A 23,229-nucleotide genomic window follows, 5' to 3' on the forward strand; every position below is an offset into this window, starting at 1 on the left:
AGCCGCTCAACCGAGAAGGGTGGGAAGGTAGAGCGTAAGGCAGAACAGATTCGGCTCATGACAAACCTATCCATAATGGTCCCAGACTGGAGGCAGGCATCTTCCGTTAAAGAGAAGACGTGGCCGTTAGGATATAAATAGCCCATTCGCGAGAATTTGAGTGCTGTGAGGGAAAGTTGCACCAATCGTTCTCCCGTGATTGGTATCACTCGGGGGTTGACGATGGGCAGAGCCAAAGAGTAAAGAATGTCAGTACCAGTGATGCGGCATTCTCTACATTACCAAACCTAGCAACCATCCAAAATAGCATTTGCAACATGTTGTTTGCGGCAACAGCAAAAATCCATGAACAACTTTAACTGACATGAGCCATTTCTTGTGATAGAACTTGCAATGCTAAACATCCCCCCACCATCACCCCACCACCCCTCACCCAGCCAATCCCTACCCCAGGAAGGGCCATTCCCCACATAACAAAGAGCATGAAGTACCCAATTATTGTACATGTCAATGAAGAATCCACAAAACAGTACCCCCATTTATACCAAACCATTTTCAAAGGATAAACCAAGGGGGGGGGGGGGGGGGGGCGGCAACGCCCCGACAAGCTACCAGCTAAATGAAATGACAATGCAAGGATGTAGCAAAACAGATTCCCAATAAGTAAATTCGAACTGATTACGTGAGTCTAATTGCTGAGTCACCCTGTGCCAGCACTGGAGAACAATTCGGCACTTGGGTCGGATCCGCTGTGAGGGGGAGATGATCCAGCTCCCACCCTGTTGAAACGAAGGTTGGTTTGTTTGTAGTTTCGGCACAACTCCTGTGCCCCCGCTGGATTGTCAAAAACACGGGCCCTGCCATTGACGTCGACCTTCAACCTGGCAGGATACAACATGCCATATCTTAGCCCTAAGTTCTTCAGGGTAGCTTTGACCCCATTGAATTTACGCCGTGCGTCCTGAACCATGGCTGTGAAGTCAGGGTAGAAGGATAGTTTTGCGCCTTGCCAGGCTATTTTGCCCTTTTCTGGTGCCAGGCGCAGAGCTGTATCACTGTTTTGAAAGTTCATGATGCGCGCCACAATGGGCCTGGAAGGAAGGCCCAGGTTGGGCTGTGGGCCTAGTGATCTGTGCGCCCTCTCAATAACAAAGCCAGAATTGAAGGATTCTTTGCAGAATATATCCCAATTAGCAAGGTCTCAACAAAAAGATCCATGCGGCAGGTTGGAGTTGACTCAGGAATGCCAAGAATGGGTAGGTTATTGCGGCGACTGCGTGCTTCCAGGTCTTCATTCTTGATGGCCACCTCCTTTAAAATAAGCTCGACCCTTTCCAGACGCTTCTCAGATTGCGCAGCCACTCTTCAATGTCAGAGATGCGTGCTTCAGCCACGTCGAGACGTCTGTCGTGGACTTGTATTTGGTGCCCAGGCTTGAGATGTTCCTATTGAGCAAGTCAAAGTGACTGTCCAATGACTTAAAGCCAGCTTAAATTTCCCGCAACAAGGCCGCTTGAGAGTCGGAGAGGGCGTCTTCCTGTCCCACCTGGAGTGCAGATTCTGCCATGGCTGGGTCTTGATGAGGGGCAGTGTCCGATAATTTTTCAAATGGCAGAGTCCTTTGCTTCTGATCTTTGTGGCCCATGCCGTGTAGAAGAAACTGTGCCATGACCCCAGGCCCCAGCGGGTGCTACCATACTATCTTCCCCCAACCTGGTCGTGTATGGGGACGTAGGATGGCAGTGACTGTCACATAAGGGTTAGAGTCAGGAGCTGCTGAATTGGCATAGGTGTGAACCAGGGCCTGCAGAGAAAAGCGCTTGGCAAGCGTAGACGCGAAAAGGATGTTGGAGATAGACCAGAAGGCGCTGGCCGGATGAGAGAGGCATCACCAGGGGTCCCAGGTGATCAAATGTGAGGAGCACTGGTAATTGACAAAATCTCTGTGTGATGTCAATATATAGCCCAGATCCCGGCCACAGGGCAACAAGGCCAAGGAAGGAGCCGGGGATGACTGCGCGCGGCAGTGTGATGTTCTTGTTGCAGGCGTGAAAGTGCCCCCAGGAGATTCAAGGCGGGCAGATGATGCACGCCGCACTGATCGCCAGGCCTACTGCCGATGGAAGCAGCGGAGGCGGCACAAACAATGCTGAAGCGCAATGCTAGGGTCAGAGAAGCAGGGTGCCTCCAAGGGGGGCCCACCGGGAAGGTCAGCAACACCGCGCTGCGATAGCTGTGTCCACCTCCAAACCACAATCAACAGGAGTGAGCAGTGTCCTGGTGCAGGGGTGACCGTGAAGCTCGTCAATTTCTCGTGGCCTGATTAGGCTGCAGGTCGCACTCTGGTCCTCCCCCACCACTCCCACAGCCTCCGTATGTTGGGGAAGGGGCAGGCACGGGGCCATGCCAGGCAGGGATGTGCTACTGCACCCGCCAATCCTGCACAGCTGGCACAAAGCAGAACAAGACCAGGTCTCCCATGCTGGTCCGGAGGTGTCACGGGGCAGTCTTGATGAAGGAGTGCTACGTTGCTCCGCAGCAGGTCCCGGTGGCATGAGCCAGGTTGCCCCCCCTCTGGAGCACCACAGGAGAGCCACAACAGACCAACTAACACACATGATAGATAGCAATTCCTTACATGCTATCAGCATACTGCTTTTTAATGATACCACTTTGATGGTCAGACCCAATAAAGTTTCTTTATGTCATCAAAGTAGGTATTTTTAATCACAAGGATTATTTTCCTTTTCTTTTCTTTTTTCTAAGCACTGCAACTTTTTGCCCCTTCTGCTCACACACTGTCTTCTGTTGGTTGGATGCTTGATCCCAGGGTCCACGAGTAGGCAACCTCAGACTCTCCCTGAGGAGGAGCCTAGAGGACACCTTTATTCCAACCACCCAGATGACGAGACTCCACTTCTGAGTGGGCTGATGGGTACTTTTTCTAGCCTTCTAGACTCTGTATCTTCTCTGTCACACCTTTTTGACATAGTAGTGTCATTTGTTTAAGATCAGCGGCATGGTCTGAACATTTATATGGGACACAATCAGGTTCCAGTAGTTTTCTCTTCCTCAGACTTTGAGTACCTCTCGTGTTTTTTTGCCTGTTTAGTTGGGGGACAAGGTACTTTCTCAGTCTATAAACTAACTCCCCTAGGACCCTCCACTACTCTGTTTGTTTTTGTGTTGAGCCACAACAATGTCCCGGAGCGGGGGGCACAGCAAAACTAACCGGGACTTCACGGCTAGGAAAGCCGAGGCCACACTGCGTTCTTCGTCCCCCCGCGGACGCCAGACCCGCCTTCCGATAAGGAGGAGGCCACAGGTCTCACGGCAGGCCAGGGCACACCACCGCACCTGCCCCCAGCCGCAACTCGGGGTTCCAGCGGAGCAACAGTGGGTTCGACGGAATCAGTCCATCTTCCGCAGTTTCTTGCACCGGTTTACTGGGCATATGGGCGACATCAGTTCTGGGAATCTGTTCGAAGGCTGTTAGGCTCAGCGGAGCTTCAGAGCCTGGGTCCATCATCGTCACCGGCTTGGCCACACCCCCCATAGATCCTGGAACCTTAGCTGGTGTACTCCTGCAACCTGCAAACTGCAATGACTGGACTCAAGGCAAAAATACAGACATTATGCGCTCCTGTGAACTACCACCCACCCACATCTCCCACCAACACAAAGCTCTGATGGTGACCTGCTCTTCACATTAGCAAGGACCACCTGTGTCTCCTGCCAATGCAAAGCTCCAATGGCAGCATGCTCTTTGTGGTAACAACGATATCCTTGTGGCTCCAGCAACACAAAGATCCAGCGGAGGCTCCTTGCATTGAACTGGTCTATGTGAGATGGTAAACATTTAACCGGGACAAACCTGGTGCATGTATCCGACTCCCATTCCAATGCAGTGGGCCTGAATTTGTGGCTTTCACCCAGTCCGGCATGGCTAGACAACTCCAATTGATGTTTTATGCTTTTTGCAGCTGTTTTTACCTGAAACCTTAAAAATTAATAACTCCGATTGTACTTATTAGATTTTTGTTGTATTTTGATGTTTTAGTTATTAAAATTTTCTCTATTGTTCTAAATTTTTTTTTTCTTGAGGTGTGTTTTCACTTTATTACAGTTTGAGTGCTGCATATATATTTTCACATTGCCTTTAATTAAGTCTGACTGCTTTTGTGCCAACCTACCAGAAGGTTAAGTACAAGTTTATTTAGTGACTTTTGTGGTTCACCCTGACAAGGATTGTGTTTCTTATTTGAGTGTGTCATCCCACTCAAGTAATAACCCAATTTTGGGTAAGTATCATTACTGATTAATGCTTGGAAATTGTTTTCTTTTCTAGTCAAGGTACTTGAGTCTCTGCTCTGGAGTAAATGCACCTGCCACTGTACTGTTACCTATGCAACTGGGCTGTGAATGTTACAACGTACACATAGAAATAAATTATTTCGGATCACCTTTTTTAAAATATTGTTTTAGCTGATGAGGAACCTGGAGTATAATCCATAGCACATTTAGCAAACCTTTAATTGAAAATAGGAAAGGGTATGGTGATTGGTGTTTATGCACTGACTTGTGAGAACTGAAAGGATTGCTAGACCACACTGACATCTGCCATATATTGACCAAGGTCCAGTTTGAGGTGCCTCGTTGTCCTTGATAATAGAACTGACCCACGAATATTGGAGTGTACCAATTTGCTTTTGGACCAGAATAAAGGCAACCTACCTAGATGTGGACATTTTATGGCTATGTGAACAGCAGTGACAAGTTCAATATATTCTTGTCAAAGACACTTCGAGACTTATTGGAATAAAGAGTAATCACACGCTTAATTAAAAGCAAATATTTCAGGTGTACAATATTCCCTATTGAACCAAAAGCAAAAGACAGTCATCAACATTTATTTCAGCGAGCACAATGGGCTTGATCCAGTTTTAATTGCCATGCATTTAAAATGAATTAAAGGTTAAAATTTAAAGCAGATGAAAGTTGAGGTTTTCTTAAATTAAAAGATCTCACAATCATTATGGAGTTGGAGAGCTTATTAGTCAGCCTGACAATTTCATGACAACAATGGATTGAAAGTTACTATTACCAGTCAAAATATTGAAAAAAGATTGCAGTTGGAATAGGGTCCTCAGGACTTTTCTGTGAAGTTGGACGCATTGCTACCTGTTTAAAAATGGCATTGTATCAAAAGCAGAATAACAATAATACATTTCTCTGATAAATTACCAAAATAATATCATCGATTCAAAAGAGATTTCTTTAGTTACAGCTATTTTTGGTAGTCACTGAGAGCGGTAACACTTTTGTAGCTTTTTCCAGGAACAGAAGGTTAATGTTGAGAATTCTCATAATCAATTACAATTCTTGTAACCAAAGGATGAAGAGTAATAAGAAATTTACGATATGTAAAATTGATTAGGCTCTTTGATGACCTTGTCATTGAGATGAGAAGGTAATTGGTTGGGAAAAGATCGCAGTCATTTCAAGAGAGAAGATGATGTCAAGATGAGGAGTGATCACACACAGTAATTAGACACTAATGGTTTTGCTGAATAAGACAGGAAAATAACCTACATAAAATCATTGAAGGAAGCGGTCCTCACGATTTGGTGTGCCGCATTATTCTTCCACAATTTCTGCATTTACTTCGTTCTTGAGAGCTTGGACGGCCAGACTCTACAGTGTTGAATGTAGTATGGGAGAACATGGCGGCCGGCTAGGAGCTCAGGTCACGAGCTCCATCGAGTGAGGTGTACCGACGAGATGCAATCGGCTTAAAGCGGATTGTAACCATAAGGACTTTCTTGGAAGAGGCTTACTTTTTACTGCTGAGGTTGAGCTTGCGCTCGAGTGATAGTGATACTAAACGCGAGGAATTTTGACTTCGGCGGCCACGATGATCTGAAAGCATCAGAACGGAGGTGAAGGCAGAGGCGGGATCCGGTGGAAAGCTGCATCCCAGCCCTCCGAAAACAATTGGGAGGCAGGGAGTTGTCTGGACGGCTGCTGCAGAAGGACTGCAATTGTGGAGGGGAGCTTTGGTAAAAGTGAGTTACAGAGGCCCCTCAAGCAGCTCGTTTACATGTAATGTCAGTTTAGCTGCCAACTCAGAAAAAGATCATAAAAAAGCTACTAAGAAAATAAAGAAAATACGGGTTTGAAGCACAAAGTGTGTATGAGGAAGGGAAGGGGCAAACAAGGGGTTCTGTCTGCCTTCAAGCTTGTTACAAAATTACCACAGGGGGATTCATTGACTTCCACATTTCTCAATACTCAAAGTGCAGGACTTCCTTAAAAAGGACAAGACGGAACTAAGCAATTCTGATAAGAAAGAGACCACAAAGAGCCACATTCAAGACATAAGTTATGTGTTAAGAAACAGGAATTCAGCTCCAGCCCCTTTAGACAATGACGTAACTCAATTATCATCAGTTGGAAAAGAAAAGAACTAGCAACATTTCTGAAGGATAATACAGTAAATAAAAAACAAAGGGGACAAAGAGCAAAGGGTGGCACACCGCTGTGATCATAACCAGAGCCGCCAAAGCGGCGAAAAAAGAGTAATCAAAAAAAGGAGCTAATTTAAGAGTAACTCCCTCTCTTCGCTCCTTCTTTAAAGTGCAGGAGAAATCAATATTTAAAAACGCAATACTGAAAGAGGGGGACAATAATAAAGGGGTCCTATCCATGCAAAAGCCAACAACTTCTCCTAATATAGGAACAATGGAAACCCCCTACCGGTTCCAAGTCCTTATGTCGAGAGACCCTATGGAAGAGAATGGCCTAGAAGTGGAGGAGAAGCCAGAGAGTGAAGATAATCCACTCCATAACACGCTGAATAATGATCCGGGCTTGGAATCACTTACACTGGCTGAAATCTGGAACTTGAAGTCGAGTTTTGCAAAGTTCCCCAAAAATCAAGAGAGGATACAAGCAACATGCGAGGCACTGGAGTCTAAGGTCAATGCCTTAGTGGATCGGGTGTCTGCTATAGAAAATTTACTGGAGCAGATCAGGGAAGAGGAGAAATATTGCCAAAGCACTATCAATAAATTAAGATCAACTGAAAAAGAGCTCAGGGAGAAAGTCGAGACTTTGGAAAACAATTCAAGGCAGAATAATCTACGATTACTAAATATATCAAAAGGCTCTGAAGGGTAAAATATACATTTCTATATAGTTAAATTGTTAAAGGAAATCTCTCCAGAGCTAGACGAAAAAGATAAAGATGATGACATCCAAAGGATACACAGAGACCCTTTTAGACTGAACAAATTAAAGAAAACCAGCGGAGAATACTTGTTAATTTTAAAACTTACACTTTAAAATAAAGTGTTATAAATGAGGCTTTAAAAAAGGGTACCCTTTCAAAAGACGGCTACAACTATGAAGTCTGTTGTGACATCTGCAAGACAACATCAGATAGACAGTGGGCTCTAGGGAACTTTATGCAAGATTTGAGAGCAGCAGGGGCAACGGTTCAAATTAAATTTCCATCCCTCCTGAGAATTATGTGGAACAATCAGACATCAAGGAGCCAAAAGAAGTGGGAACACTGTTAGAACGTATAAAAGCCAATAAGTAAGAGCCAGAAATAATGTACATAATAACCTCACGACAACGGAACTCAAACAGGGCAATTAGGTTTGTCCAGTGACAGTAGGGAGGGTTCTCAAGGGTGGGGCAAGAGGTGTAGGTTTTTTTCTCTTCTGTTGAGCACAATTTATGTTTTTTCTTTTGGGTGGGGAGCATTTGGGGGGAAAAAAAATTGTCCGATATGCAAGATTTATGGTAATCACGGTCATGGTCATGGTAAAATACAGAACAATCAAACTTTACTGAGATAGGTGAGATAATAATCACAACTTGGAATGTAAATGGGCTTAGAGTAAGGAGAAGACAACAAAAATGTTTTGAATATCTTAAATTAGTAAAGAGTGATGTCCTTATATTGCAAGAAACCCATCTTCTAAAATCAGAATGGTTTTAATTGATAAAACATGAAAAATGTGTGGTGTTTGCACAAACCAATCCTGTTCTATTAAAGGAGTGGCAATAATTATAAAAAAACATCGAGAATAGCAATTCTAGAGGAATTTGTTGACTCGAAAGGCAGATGGGCTTTGTAAAGATGATATTAGGGGACAGTTCTTTATCTGTGGTTGGGTACTACAGCCCTAACACAGACGACCCGCACCACTTCAATCTCTATATGCCCAATTTTGTTTATTTTTTATATTTATATATATATATATATATATATATATAACACTTTATTCAGTTATTACAACCATCGAAGTTTTAACCAACAGGCCAAACATTAAAATAACAGTAAAAAAATACATATATACATATATATATGTAGTAGCAGCAGTACGTCCATGTTTAAAATGCAGAGTGCTTCAGAATCAGATACAATAATAGCAGCAATGTATAATATCTACTCTCAACAGTGAAAGACCCTGATGTAAAGTGCTGGGTGCTTTAAAACTATATATAAAACTAGGCTGCGAATAGTACCATACAATCACACCAAATAGAACAGTACAAGAAGAAAAACAGTTCATTGATATAGGTAAACGGTAAAGTGCAACTCATGATCTTTACACTGGTCTAATTTTTAAAATTGCATTGCGCTTGTACTAGACTGCCTCTAAAAATTTGCAAACAGCTACAACAGTTCTAGAGGAGAGGTCAGTTTTAAGAATCCTTAGTGCTATTTGATATTGTGCAATCCCCAGTCTGCGACAAATTGGAATAATCCACCTCCTACGAGGGGAGGAATACTCTGGGCAGAAAAACAGTAATTGTGAATAATTTTCATCACACTGATTACACATTGGGCAGGTCAGTACTGGCTGTGCTTGATTCCATTTTTGAGTCAATTATATTATAGGTAATATCACAAAGCGAAAGTGTATGAAGAGACTTTTAGAGAAAGCAAAGGGTATAAAATCCATGTAATCCTCTAGTAGTGGAGTAGATTTGAAATCAAGAAATGTATTAGTCAAAGATCCTACATAACTTTTTCTTAATATACATTCATTAATAAAGTTCTGATAGGTAGTTTTGAGAAGGTGTACATCAATTTTCTTTAATTTAGTAGGATCAGCCCAAAATCTGGAAAGACCTAACTTTCACAACCACAAATACACATGTTTAATCCATGGAAGTGATCTGGCACGTGGTATATTTAGAACTACACACAGGGAATCCCTATAATCAGCAAGCTCCAGTGTACACCAGAGATGGACCCAATAAGTCAATACTTTCAGGGCCACTATATCTGTTACTCTTTTTAATCCCAGTTCTAAATACAGTGGAATAAAGGGTGTACTATGGGGAAGGCATAACATTTTCCTAACAAATCTATTTTCTACCAGTGCCAGGGGCTGGACAGCAACATGACCCTAGACCTCAGCCCTGTAAAGGGCAGCCCCTTGCACATTAGCACAGTAAATCTCCATGACGGAGGGATACTACATGAAATACCATCCTTTTTTGTGTTCTCAAAATAGCATTTGACCTGTGCTCAATAAGAAGTTTACTTTTCTTGATCTGATCTAGCCATTTAAAACTATCCATAAATCGTACTCCTAAGTAGTCAGAATTATCAACCCTCTCAAGGACGTCTTTACCAACCTGAATAGTCGTTTTAACTTTCTTGGTTCCCTTGAGTAGGGAGTCATCCGCAAAAAGTATGATCGGTACCTTCCTGTTATTTAGCTTTGGAGAGTCATTTACACAATTTTCCAAAACCTTGACCACATCGTTTAGATAAAGAGAAAACAAAGTGGGGGCAGCCTTGCCTGACACCCCGTTCAATTGGAATACAATTAGTCAGTTCTCCACTTGGCCCCCAACGTACTTGGGCATAATTATTCTCATGTAATTTACTCAATAGATGTACAACATTACTGCAAACAACTTTATTAAAAAGAACTTGCCATGAGTTGGAATGGGAGATAAGATCAAAGGCAGCTCTAAGGTCAATAAATGCTATGTACAACATACCCTTACGTTAAAGCACAGTTTTTCAATACAATTGTATATATCTAAAAATCTGATCTATGGTGCTAATTTTAGTTCTGAAGCCTGCTTGAAAGGGAGAAAGTATTTGTTTTTCTTCCATCCATTCTGTTAATTTGTTAAGTATTTGGTGACTAAAAACTTTTTGAGTATTGCCTAACAGGCTAATTGGCCTGCAATTAGCTGGGTTGTTAGCATCACCCTTTTTAAAATAGTTATTATCTCGGCCCCCCTCCATGAATCAGGGATCGCTCCCCCGGCAGAGTTGGCCTTTTCTTTTAATACATCCACACCAATCATCCTAGGTGGAGATTTTAACATACTATTAGATCCTAAAAATGATAGACATCCGCCTGGAAGAATCTTCCTAGAATGAGGGAATGGTTGAACAGGTTTAAAGAAGACCTGGGACTGGTCGATATCTGGAAAACCAGAGGTAATCAAAGTAACAGATACACCTATAGGAACTATAAATATGGCCATGCTTCTAGAATAGACTTCTTTTTAACAGATAAATTATTAAGTAAAAATGTGAGAAAAGTGGACCAGGTACCTGCACACCTCTCCGATCATTCTCTAGTCCAGATGGAAATAAGTCAAAATTAACTTCAAGGTGAGACACTAGACTGTACACTTTTGCTAGATCAACAACTTATCGGAAATTTGAGGGACGCAACAACAAACTATTTCCAAGTTAACACTAATGGAGAAGTGTCATGTTGTGTAGTCTGGGATGCTTATAAGTGGTGATTAGAGGAAATTTGATCAGTCATGCTGCAAGAAGGAATAGGGAAAATAGATACACATGCAGCCAGTTAGAGGCAGATATATTAGATAGGCAAAGGAGGTGTAAAGCTGCAACCTCGGAGGAAGAACAAGAAAAGGCGATGGAAGAAATCTCTAAAAAGAAGTATGACTTATCACTCTATTTAAAAGAAAGGGTAAGGAGAAGGTAGGAGACCAGTACCCTGTCAAATTACGAGTATGGGGAAAACAGTGGGAAACTCTTGGCATGGAAGCTTAAAACTGAGTCTGACAGGAACGAAATGATGGCAGTGTACAGGGGCCGGGATGGGGGAAAGGTAGAAGATTGGTCAGGTGTAGAAGAAACTTTCATAGATTTCTTTCAGTCGCTGTATGAGGAGGATTTAACACCTTCTAGCTCTACGGTAGATCTTTACCTAAAAGATTCACAAATTCCTAAGTTGGATGTAGACTCCTGCATATCACTAAATGCACAAATTACTATTGAGGGTACTTTGAAGGCGATAAATAGATTTAAAAAAGGGAAAGCAGCTGGCCCAGATGCCATTCCAAACTAGCTTTACCTAGTTTTAAAAGAATCCTTTGCCCCAAGACTAGTGAACCTGTTTAAATCCATCTACTTAGAAGGTCTACTGCACCCCAATAATGGAATGAAGCCACCATTAGTCGTATTATGAAACCTGGTAAAGACCCCCTTAAAAGTGAGTCTTATAGGCCTATATTCCTCTTGAACAATGACTATAAAATTTTCACGCAGATTCAAGCAACAAAACTTGGAACCATAACAGTTAAACTTATCCATAATGATCAAAAAGGCTTTATTAAGGGGAGACAGCTATATGATCTCACTCACCAACTTATTGGAGCCAATGATATTGCCACTCAGAAAAAGACTCCTCTCTCTGTTCTTCCATTTGATGCTGCCAAAGCATTCGACCATGTGAACTGGTAATTTCTGCAGGCTCCTATTTCTTACTAAGCCTGGGGACTAACTTCTCTGGGGCAGTAATGAACATATATATGGCTCTGGTAGCAAAAATTATCATAAATGGAAGTTTATCAAAAGAAATTCAGATTAAAAGAGGTATGAGACAAGGCTGTCCGCTTTTTCCCCACCTTTTTAACCTGTATATAGAACCTCTAGTTAGCATGATTAGGAGGTCCCAGGAAATTATTCCTTTTAAATTTAAAGGATTAGTTATGAAAGTGGCATTGTATGCCAATGATCTAATGATTTACACTAGTGATATAAATAAGTCTCTCCATACTATAACAAGATTGCTAACAGACTTTGGAACTATCTCTGGTTACCAAGTTAACCACCAAAAGACTAACACTATGCATTGGAATATGTACATACCAACACCGGGATTTAATAACAGAATTAAATACGTGGGGATAGAAGTCGTAAAAAATATTGACGTAATTGCCCAAGTAAATCTCAATATAAAAGTAAAGGAAAGGAGAAAACTATTAAGATCATGGAGCTGTCAATCTCTTACATTTTTGGGACAAGCCAATGTGGCGATCTTGCCTAAGTTTATGATTTTATTCAATGCCATCCCTTCGGAGTTTAAATCCCAATTGTTAAAAAAGATCCAAAGCAAAATTAATACTTTCATTTGGGCCTTTAAAGGAGTAAGGATAGCGTGGAGAAAGTTATGGCAGAGGAAAAATCAAGGTGGTCTAGCCAGCTTAGACCTTTTTGCTTACTTTTGGAGCCTTCCAATTAAAGAACATCAGAATTCTTTATAGATCACATGAATTTTACTGTTCCTATTGGAAAGTTGCAACTGTCGATGACCACTGTCTTTATAAGTTTGGACATCCAAAAAACTTTAAAAAAGTCAAATTGAAGGTACTAGGATCAGCGTACAAATTATGGTATGAGATAAGAAGAATATGGAAGATTCCCTACTATAGCTGTTTAGCACCAACATGGTATTCACCTGGAAGCCCTGATTGTCTAAAAAACTCCCCAGCAGGCCCTTTGAAGAAAGCTGGAATAACGAAATGAGAAGAACTTTATGAGGGAAACATTCTGAACAACAAAATTGGAACAACGACTTACCTTTACAACAATTCGGAATCACAATGAATTTCAATCAACAAAGATTCCAACCACGAAGACCTGAACCACGACTTTCTCAAACAAGAAGACTGAGTCTCTCATCCTACTGCTTCCGGGCATTCGAAGACCGAGGAAGACAGTCCCGTCATCCTACATTTGCCAGCAAAGCAATGTTTCAAAGAAGCTGATTTGTCACGTCACGTCAGTCATCTCATTTCCACAGGTCAAACTGACACACTCTAGGGCACTGGCTCAATGTTGCAGCGCCTCTTTGCATTGCTGCAAACAGGAAGGCCGATAGTCAGGAATTCTCTAAGCACCCGCCCACTCGGAATCGGAAGTGTTGACTCCATGCTGGCGGAGTATATGGAGTGTGAGCAGCAGTATGATCACATCACGCTTTGGTCGTGGGAACAGCGTATTTAAGAATGCACAGTTTTTGAAAAGGTAGGCGGGATTATTTTTTAGGTGTTATGTTTTTGGACATTTGTGATAATGCATGGGTAATTTTTGTAAAACTTTAATTTAGTGATTAATGCAGACAAAAAAAAATTATGGAATGTTATTTTGTGTCTCCTCGCTCAAATAATTGACATTTTAAAGTACGTCCGGTAATGAAAAGAATGGCTTAAATAGACAAAGTAAGTTTTAAAAAAGATATAAATCGTCAAGGACATGATCAAATAAAAGTACATAGTTGCGTAATTTTAAAAAGAGAAGAGTAAAGGAAGTTAGTGCTTCAGGAAGTGGTTGTTTAAACAGTAGTGGTTTAGCAATGCTCGTTGTTTAGCCTTCGTATTTAAAGGCAGTCGTGGTTAAGGCAGTAGTTGTTTAGTCATACAACCCTTTATGAGCATGGCAACCTACAAAGTTGGGTCTTATTGTCGGAAGGAACCAACGGGGAGATATCAAGGTCTAAATATTATCAGTTGGTGAGCTGGTCAAAGGAACAAGAGAAGAATTTAGAATCAACTAAAAAAGTGGAGGAAGAAATACAAAAGATCCAGCCCGGACAGAGGTTTCGAAATAGTTCTGGTATTTAACTCAGAAAGAAGAAGACACATTTACTACGCCAGGTGACATGTGGAAGAAAATCTTCTCGCCCAAGACTTGCAACAGCAATGGCAAGTATCCTGCACTTTTTTATGGTATATTTTTGTTTCTGCACCCCTTAGGAAAATTCATCTTTTTACTTTACACAGGTCCTACTGGATGCCTGAGAAGTTATCTGAAATGAATAATCAGGTGATGAAAATGTGTCCAAAATGCTGGAGCCAAAAGCAAACAATATCCATATGTTCCACCTGTGTGCCCATCTTGATACATTTTGGGAGGAAGTTGGTAAGATTATTGATAAGGGTCTGGACACAAACAATAAGTTAAGCACCTTCACTGTTATTTGTGGCATTTTGGACAGTAATGAATCTACTAATATAATAAGTAAAAAACAAAAACACTTAATATTTGTCTTAATTTTATTAGCTAGACGCGAGGTGTGCGTAAATTGGATTCTCCCAACTCCCCCTAAAGTAGCAGACTGGCTTCGATCAGTAGATAAGGTTAAGAAGCTAGATAGATCCAGAGGGAAGAGTAAATAAACTAAATATTGGGAACTTTGGGACAAGAACTTTGGGTAGGGTAGGAAGGGATGTCCAATGATTTTACTCAATGCGATCCAACAAATTGGTGGGAACTATCATGGCTGATCCATGATGGATAAACTCAAATGAATTTGAAGGTTCTTAAGATACAGCCTCACCTCGTTATCTACGGGCGGTTACACTTAACTTAATATAAGGTGACCTTGTTTACCACAACCATATAAATCGATAAATGAGGACAAAAAAATAAATAAGATAACATCATAATTTTCTTCATTGACATAGAGATCTACTTGGGCTAATGCCTATGTCAGTAAGGTGATGTAATTGATTGCTCCTTTGTTCTATGCTGCACTTAGAATTGGATTAATGAAAAGTCATCATGGATTAAATGGTCTTCATGTTTTTACAATGTCAGGAGTTTGCCCTTGAGGTCTTTCAAATAGATGGACAGGTATTAGAATCAAATGTGTTTCTACCATAGTATGAGGTTGGAAAGAGATGTAACTTTAATCCGGTACTGATTCCCCCATACTACCGTGTCTGGGAAGTACGGAAAGATGAACTAGTTTCCTAATTGGAGAAATCCTCCCTGTGGTCTACACCATCCCTTCTTATATATAAGTCTATTCACTTCCCAAGTCAATATTCTCCTTGGAGTGTCATTAACACTGTGACAAGTCCTGTTGAGACATTTTCTTTTTTATAATGTGGTTGTGTGCAAATACTCTTATCTCTTTTTATTGCAAAGTGTGAAGAATTAGATGTGCACAGGTGTGTTAGTATCATGTCTGCTTCCTATCTAGGCCGAAATATTTTTTTTAGTTTTCATTATGCTGGTGTGGCTGCCATAACTATATGGAATCTTGTATGATAAGCTGCCATGTTTTTATTGTTTTAGTAAAAGGCTTGAATTATTTATATGTAAATCAAGATGATACGTTTATCATCATACTTATTTTGTCTTATTTAGACTTCAATGTCTCCAGATTTATAAACATGAGATCAAATCTGTGATCAAATGCTATAAAAACCCAGTTATTTGATCATAGATTGGAGGGGCTTCATGACAGAACTATGAAGCAGGGGCACTCTGGTTTGCCGCAACAACCAGCCTCAGTCGGGGTATGCACTCAGGGGCAGCGCAGAGAAGTGGCCTTCTGCCCGACACTGCTTACCATTCCTATATAAGAGCGGTGACAGAGAACAGCTAAAAAGTTAGTTTTATTGGTAGAATATTTGATGGATAATATATCTTTAACAACTTGATTCATAGGCTTGCTCAAGCTAATAAATGAACCTGGCGTTTGCATCTGCTAGGTTTTGGTGCAGTGCTTAGAGTGTTAGGAAAATACTAACCATGTTATGATTATTCAGATTGTTTTCTCTGGCCATGTAATGCATTACGGAATTTAGTTTGACGATTCTTTGTGGTTATCATTCATATTTCATGCACTAGACTTGTGTTTAGGAAATAAGCATTTTTGATCCACATGAGGACAGGGCACATGGCAGTTGACAGGTAGTGCTGGTCGCGAGCCCTCTCGCTCGTTCGGCAATCGGAATTGACTTACCAGTGCTTTTCATCACAGTGGGGGCAGCTTTGGCGAATGAGATGCTGGCATATCGAAGCGGAGTGGTGTGGACCTTGCAAAGGCTTACTGGTTCACCCCTATCCTTCTACAGAGCAAGATAGTGTGTGGGCAGAGGCAGCAGTACGGCTCAGCAGGGGCCAGCGCACTGTCTCCAGCAATTTCTTCCGTGGGAGAAGGTGCGGTGGGCCTGGAGCTTATGCCTGTGGTCATTCTTTTGGGCGGTGCACACTTCTGCACGTTAACGCCACCTACAGTGAGATGGAGGCAGGAGATGTTGCCCAGGACTCCCTGATGACTCCGGTAAGGAAAGCGGATCTTGTTGACATAGGTAGGCCAGAGATATTTCCTGTAGAAAATGTGGAATTCAGTGAGGTTTCCACCTGTTCTATAAACAGGTATACCTTGAGAAGTAGATATAGCTGGGGAAAATGGGAAATTACCTTTGGGGCTCCTGTTCTTAAAAAAAAAACCCACCAGCCTCATAGAAAGTTTTAAACAGCAGAGCTTCCCGTGCTCTCCATCAGGCCCCCCCAATTACCACAGTAAAGAAATCACTTGCGGATAATGCTTCATTGCGGGTATGAAGTAGGTAGTCAAATAAACTTACAGTGTGAAAATTACACCTTCCCATTCTCACCGAACAGTGGTGGCCCCCTCTCCATATCCCTCTATCACACCTCCAGTTCTTTAAACTAGTGAACTCTCTAAAAACATGGAGGATATTGTCACCATTAAAGGAGGGAAAGATATACAGAACATGGAGAACAGGTTTAGTGTACTAGTAATAGAGGCTAATATGATGTCGACCAGAATATCCCCAGCCTGACGTTCACCACAAATCAATCCCAGGGTCACGGAGTATCACCTACCTCAGCTGTAAGTCAGGTCGAGCTTCTATTTACCCAGCTAACAGAGTGAGGGAAAAGTTCGCAATATTTGAGTTAAATAAGCAAACGATCAAGGGTACGTGTGAGGCATTGAAGGATTAGATTAACAATCTGATGGAATGAGTTGGGGCAATGGAGATCTCTCTGGGCGATCTCTCCAAAAAGGTTGACACCAACAAAGAAGAGATTCAGAAGCTGAAGAACGGTGATAAGGACCTCCAGGATAAACTAGAAGCTCCTGAAAACAGAGAAAGGAGAAACACATTAGGATCCTTGAGTTTTCCAGAGGGCCTTGAGGGGGAAGACATCAGGGGCTACACGCTCAGCCTCCTAAAAGAAATTAATATGGATGTGAAGGAATGCAGTTTATAAGAGGACATTCAAAGAGTTCACTGTGACCCATTCTTAAAAAGACAAAGGAAGAAAAACCCGAGAAGGATTTTGGTGAATTTTAAGTCAAACTCCTTAAAAGAGAAAATCCTTGCTGGTGCCCTCAAAGCAGGAACATAAAAAATAGGAGATTGGTCTTCTTGTATCAGATCTGACATTTCTGACATTTCATGTACCACGCAAGACGCAAGCGGGACCTGGGGAAGTTTATTCAAGAGCTGAGGGGGTTGGGGGCCTCTGCAAATTTTATTTTTTCCCGCCTCCCTAAAGTTGATGTAGAACATTAAAATGCTTAACTTTGAAGACCCCTATGACATCAGCATGCTGAATGAACCGAGTAAAGTACAGCAAAAATGGCTCTTCTGACATTGCCGTAATGCAGCTAGAGAGCTTAATTGAGGTAATAACCAGGATACCTCTAGTTATTTGGGAGGGTTCCCCAGTATGGGATGGGTGGGTCACTTGCAGAAAGAAAATACATTAAAAAACATCATAATTTGTTTTTTCACAGGGTGGGGGGAGAATGTGGGTAAAAAAAAGGGTCCTGATTAGTCAATTTGGACCAAGTAGTCTCTTTAGATGTGTCAGGTTTCCAGGTATGTTTAGCAAATGCAGGTCATAGTGAACCTTGTTTTTTGTTTATTTTATTTATGGCAAGTTAAGATAAGCTTAGACACCTGAAAATCCTATCCTGGAACGTTAACAGCCTTAGGGTTATTCCAAGTAGAAAGAATGTTTTGAAATACCTGAAACTCTCAGATATTGATGTCTTTTCTACACAGGAGTCCAACATGCTTAAATAGGAATGGGCTGAGATACTCAAAGGGCAAAGGTGGATTGATTACTGTGTGTGTGCTACCCAGGCGTGTTCCGTGAAGGGTGTTTCTCTCCTTTTTAGGAAATCTATTCAAGCCACCTTAGGGGAATACGTGGTTGACCCTCTTGGTGGATGGGCAATAGCAAAGGTCAGAGTTTATTGGACCTGGCTAACTTTTGTGGGATATTATGGCCCCAACTTAGATGACCCTGCCCCTCTTTATGCCTTGCTTCTTCATTTAGCTAGGAGGTGATTACAATGTAGTTATAGACCCAGCCCAAGATACAAAATCCAAGAGGGCAGATGCTGCAACTCCCAATATGAGAATGGCCTTGAAACAGTTGATGGTAGACATTGGGCTTACTGATATTGGAAATTTATGGAAGGCAGGGAGGTGATGGTAGGGGGGAAGTTTACCTTCCACAACAAAAAACATGGCCACCAATCTAGATAGACCTATATCTTGTAGATCTAGTCACTAGCAAGAATACTATCAAAGTCACCCACATCCCAGTACATTTATCTGATCACTCTGTCGTTATTCTAGAGAGCAATCCTAGGAATAGGCCCTCTCCCCAGAGATGGACATTAAATCACACTCTACTTTTGGACCCTCAAGTAGTGGAAAAATTGAAAGCAGCAACAAATGAATTTTTCCTCTTTAATCTAGACTCAGCTCCCTTGTATACTGTATGGGACACCTACAAGGCTTTTCCAAGAAGCATTCTAATCAGTCTTAAAGATCCACAAGACAGGAAGGCCAGGGAAGATGTTAATAATCTTGAATTCTCAATATACACCCTTCTGCAAGCCTTGGAACAGGCCCCAAATGGCCCAAGGGCAGTACAAATTGAGTAGAAGGTGCAAGGTTCAAGATCTGAGCTTGCTGACTATTTGGAGGCAATAGTTAGGAAGAAATGGGAAACGAGTACGTTGTCGCATCATGAATATGGGGAGGGATGTGACAAACTGCTTGCCTGGAAGACTAAAGCCAACCAGACAAGGCACTTGATTAAGGATCTTAGATGCCATAATTCAGGCAATATAATCTCAGACGAAACTGAGATTGAAAATGCCTTTGTACAGTTTTTTCACAATCGCTAAACTGAAGATCTAATTGTGGGTGGGGATAAAATCGAGAATTTTCTTTAAGATTTAGACCTTTGATCTCTTCAGGGGTCCACAAGAGATGAACTGAATATCCCTATTTGTCTTGAGGAAATCCTCCATGGTGATAATAGCCTAAAAAAAAGGAAAGCTGCAGGGCCTGACTCCCTTCCCAATAAGATCTATTTGATATTAAAAGACAAGTTTATCCCTATTCTGCTACAGCGTACTAATTTGGCTTTTATATAGAATCAGGACCTTCCCTCTTGTTGGAATGTCGCCAATATAACTTTACTTCTTAAACCAAACAAGAATCCTAGGGCCTGTGAGTCTTACAGACCCATTTCGCTCCTCAACAACAATTGTAAAATATACTCCCAGATATTAACTAGACGATTGGATAAGGTAGTGGGAACCTTGATGCATACCAATCAGAAATGCTTCATAAAAGGAAGACAGCTCCATGAACTAACTCACCAGCTAATAGGGGCAATCGATCTAGCTAGGGAATACGGGAGTCCCCTAACGGTTATGACCGTTGATGCCGTACAGGCCTTTGACAGGGTCAGCTGGCTCTTTCTATATAAGATGATTCATCATTTTTATTTAGGAGAGGCCTTTCAAGCAGCAGTTAGGGCCCTGTATAAAGACCCTCAGCCAGGGTCCTAGTTAACGGGCACCTCACCAAAAAACATAAACCTTGGCAGAGGGACTAGGCATGGATGTCCCCTTTCTCCTCTTCTTTTTAACCTTCATATTGAGCAGTTGGCATGTATATTAAGGGCATGCCAAAACATCATCCCCTTTGCTTGTAATGGCTGGGAGAAAAAAATGGGTTGTACACGGATGACCTGATGATCTTTACAGGAGATCTAAGTCTCCCCCTGTAATCTTGGAGATTCTCAAAGGTTTTGGAAGGGTATCAGGTTATTCTGTCAACCAGCAAAAACTGAGGTAATGCAGTGGAATACCCACTAAATGAGTGACCTAATAAGATAAGAAATATGATATTTGGGAAGCCAAGTATGTATCATTTGGAGAAATTACTTAGCACAAGTACATTTCTAAAATTTAGCCTCTGGTACCAGAAAACAATTACAGGTCTAGGGAGCCCTCCCACTGTCCTACTTAGATAGATCCAATATCCTGAAAATGTCTATTGTTTCCAAATTTACTTTTTTGTTCAACACTATCCTCTTAGAATATAAGAAGGAGTGGTTTAAGAAAGTGCAAGGGGAGTTTACTAGTTTTATTTGGGGAAATAAAAGGTCTAGAATTACCGTGGGGAAGCTTTGAGAGAAGAGGGAACATGGTGGTATTGCTAGCCCGGACCTCTATTAATATTACCTCACCTTTCATTTGAAGATTTTTTTGACATTTACTAATGGGTAATTCTTGTTTGTCTTCTCTCTTCAGAGCTCTCACTGCAGGCACCCAGACAAAGCAGATCCCTTTCTCTTTAAATTCGGCATTCCCAATGTTTTTTTTTAAGTCAAGCTAAAGATTTTAGTGGGTGAATGTAAAATCTGGTACCAAGTAAGATTATCCCTACAAATACCTTACTTTTGCGAAATTCGCTCCAATCTGGGACTCTCCTGGTACTCCAGCTTGCCTTCTCGACTCGCTTGCAACTCCACTGTGGGAGTGTGGGATTTATCCCTGGGACAACTTCTAGAGGACTCTCAGCTAATGTCGTGGCAGCAATTGTTGGAGATCTCTGAGGGCATGGTTTCCAAATTTAAATATTACCAACTAACAAGCTGGGCAAATACTCTGGGCAAGCATGGAAAGGGAAACTGGTATTGGGTGACCAGGATATGTTTACGGACTCTTCTGCGGAAAGAAGTTGCAGAATTGCACTGGATGCTGATCCAGGCTGTGGAAGAGGTCCAGGTTTTGCTGATGGAGAACTGGAGGAGGGAACTGCCTGACCAAGACCTTGAGTTTTTATGGCAATTATCTATGTCTTACATGTGTTCACATGTGAAGTCTGCTCCCTTCAAGAAGAACCATCTTTTTACTGTTCACAAGGCCTATAAGACACCATGGAAACTCTCTAAGTTGGGAGGTCCGCGGTGAAGAAGTGTCCAAAATGTGGAGATGTCAAGGCGAATGTTCTGGCAGTGCCCCTCAATCCAGCTTTTCTGACAGAAAGTGGGTATGTCTGTCTCGGGAATCTTGGGTGAAGAAATCAAGGTGAGCCTGGCTTTGGTAATCTCTGGGGTGGTGCCAGGAGGGGAGGGCAAAAGGGCTCTTCTTAAAATTCATAAAGCTGTCATTTGTCCAATAATTCTTCTTGCACGTAGAGAGCTGTGTATTAAGTGGATATTACGCTGTCCCTCCACTGAGGCAGAATGGATACGATCAATTAAAAAAACATTGAATCTTGATCGGGCCACCTTTCAAGTTAAGAGAACAAAGTTCTAGGAACTCTGGGATGACTGGGTTAAAATTACATGTGGTTGACCTAAACTCCTGTATTTTATTTTGTTTCTCTGTCCCTGGTGTTAAACTGTTGGACAATGATTAGTGGTATGATGTACAGGTTGCATGGTTAGGGGAGCTCTGTTTTACCTACCATGGGTATGGTCATCTCTCACACCTGTATAGAGGAGTCAGATCTTTTCAACTGTACATTTTCAGGCCCGATATGTTTTAACATCCTCTCTTGTGGAGAGTCTGGGTACCTCTTGTTACAGTTGGTTAGATTTTTCTGACATCCATATAGAAAATTGACAAATGAGGGCTAATAAAAAAAAAAGAAAGAAGCATTTTAAAGTTTTATCTCATGTCTCCGTGCTATTTTGAGTGTGTTATTCATTTTAGAAAAGGGAGTTTTGAGTTCCACGGTGTCCCTGAACTCATCTTGTGGTACTAATCATGACCAGAAAACACCACCTGCATAATACATCTCAGTGGGTTGTGTTTGGGTCGTTGTCCAACTGGTTTTCTAATTTATATTGGTGCATTAAACTGATGCGTTGTACCAGGGGGTTCAAAATTCGACCCCTGTGGCTCTTGGAAGGATCCTTATGTGGAGACATGATACAACCCTTTTATTCTTTCTTAGGGGATGCAGGTAGCTTTCCATTCGTAGTTCTATGAATGTCTTTGTACCCCAGTTGCACTAAATCCCCTCCTTTCTTCTTCCTGTAGATCTCATGAATGCTCCTTCTTTCACTGGTAGAAAGTCTCTTTCCTTGATTTGTGGAACTAATGCGGTTTTGGACAAGTGGACTAGCACCTCAAATATTGTGTCCTCATCAACTACTCATTTTCTTCCCCTCTTTTGACAGCACCTACGAGGGAAAGTTGCACATCTTCACCTCCTCCGACTATCCCCTCTGTCTCTTGCACATAGCACCACATCCCCTGAATAATCAGCATCTAGGTTAACCGCGTCAGGGCTGTAGGACCTAGTCTTAGTAAGATAAAAGAAGGGTTTTCTGTGATTTGAAGCGTATTCACCAGCGACCCCCACATTTGATAAAAAAGTAATTTAATTGATTTTTATTATTTCTATACATCTCTTTATTATTCATTAATGCACATTAAAAAAAATGCTTTAATGTAGGTGGAAATCTATTTTTTATTTAAACCAGAAAAAGAATTGTAATTTAATGTAATACATTTCCAATAATTAAAACTTTATTTAAACTTATTTCCTTATTTTGTTACACATTTAAAGTAAATATATAAAACAAATTAATATTTATATTTGTGCTAAATAACTTTTTATGGTAAGGTATAGGGAAATATTATTTTTAAAGTGCATTAATAATTATTAAAAGTGATGAATAAACTTATTGAAACTTATTTTATTTTTTAGTAACATTTATTTTTACATTAGTTTTTCAATTTTAAATAGGTTTTTAAACTCCATTATAATTAAATCATAAATATGTCCTATTTTATATGTTTTGATATGCATTCACATTTATTTCTATTT

This window comes from Lissotriton vulgaris, chromosome 8 (genome assembly GCF_964263255.1).
Source record: "Lissotriton vulgaris chromosome 8, aLisVul1.2, whole genome shotgun sequence".
Lineage (NCBI taxonomy): Eukaryota > Metazoa > Chordata > Amphibia > Caudata > Salamandridae > Lissotriton > Lissotriton vulgaris.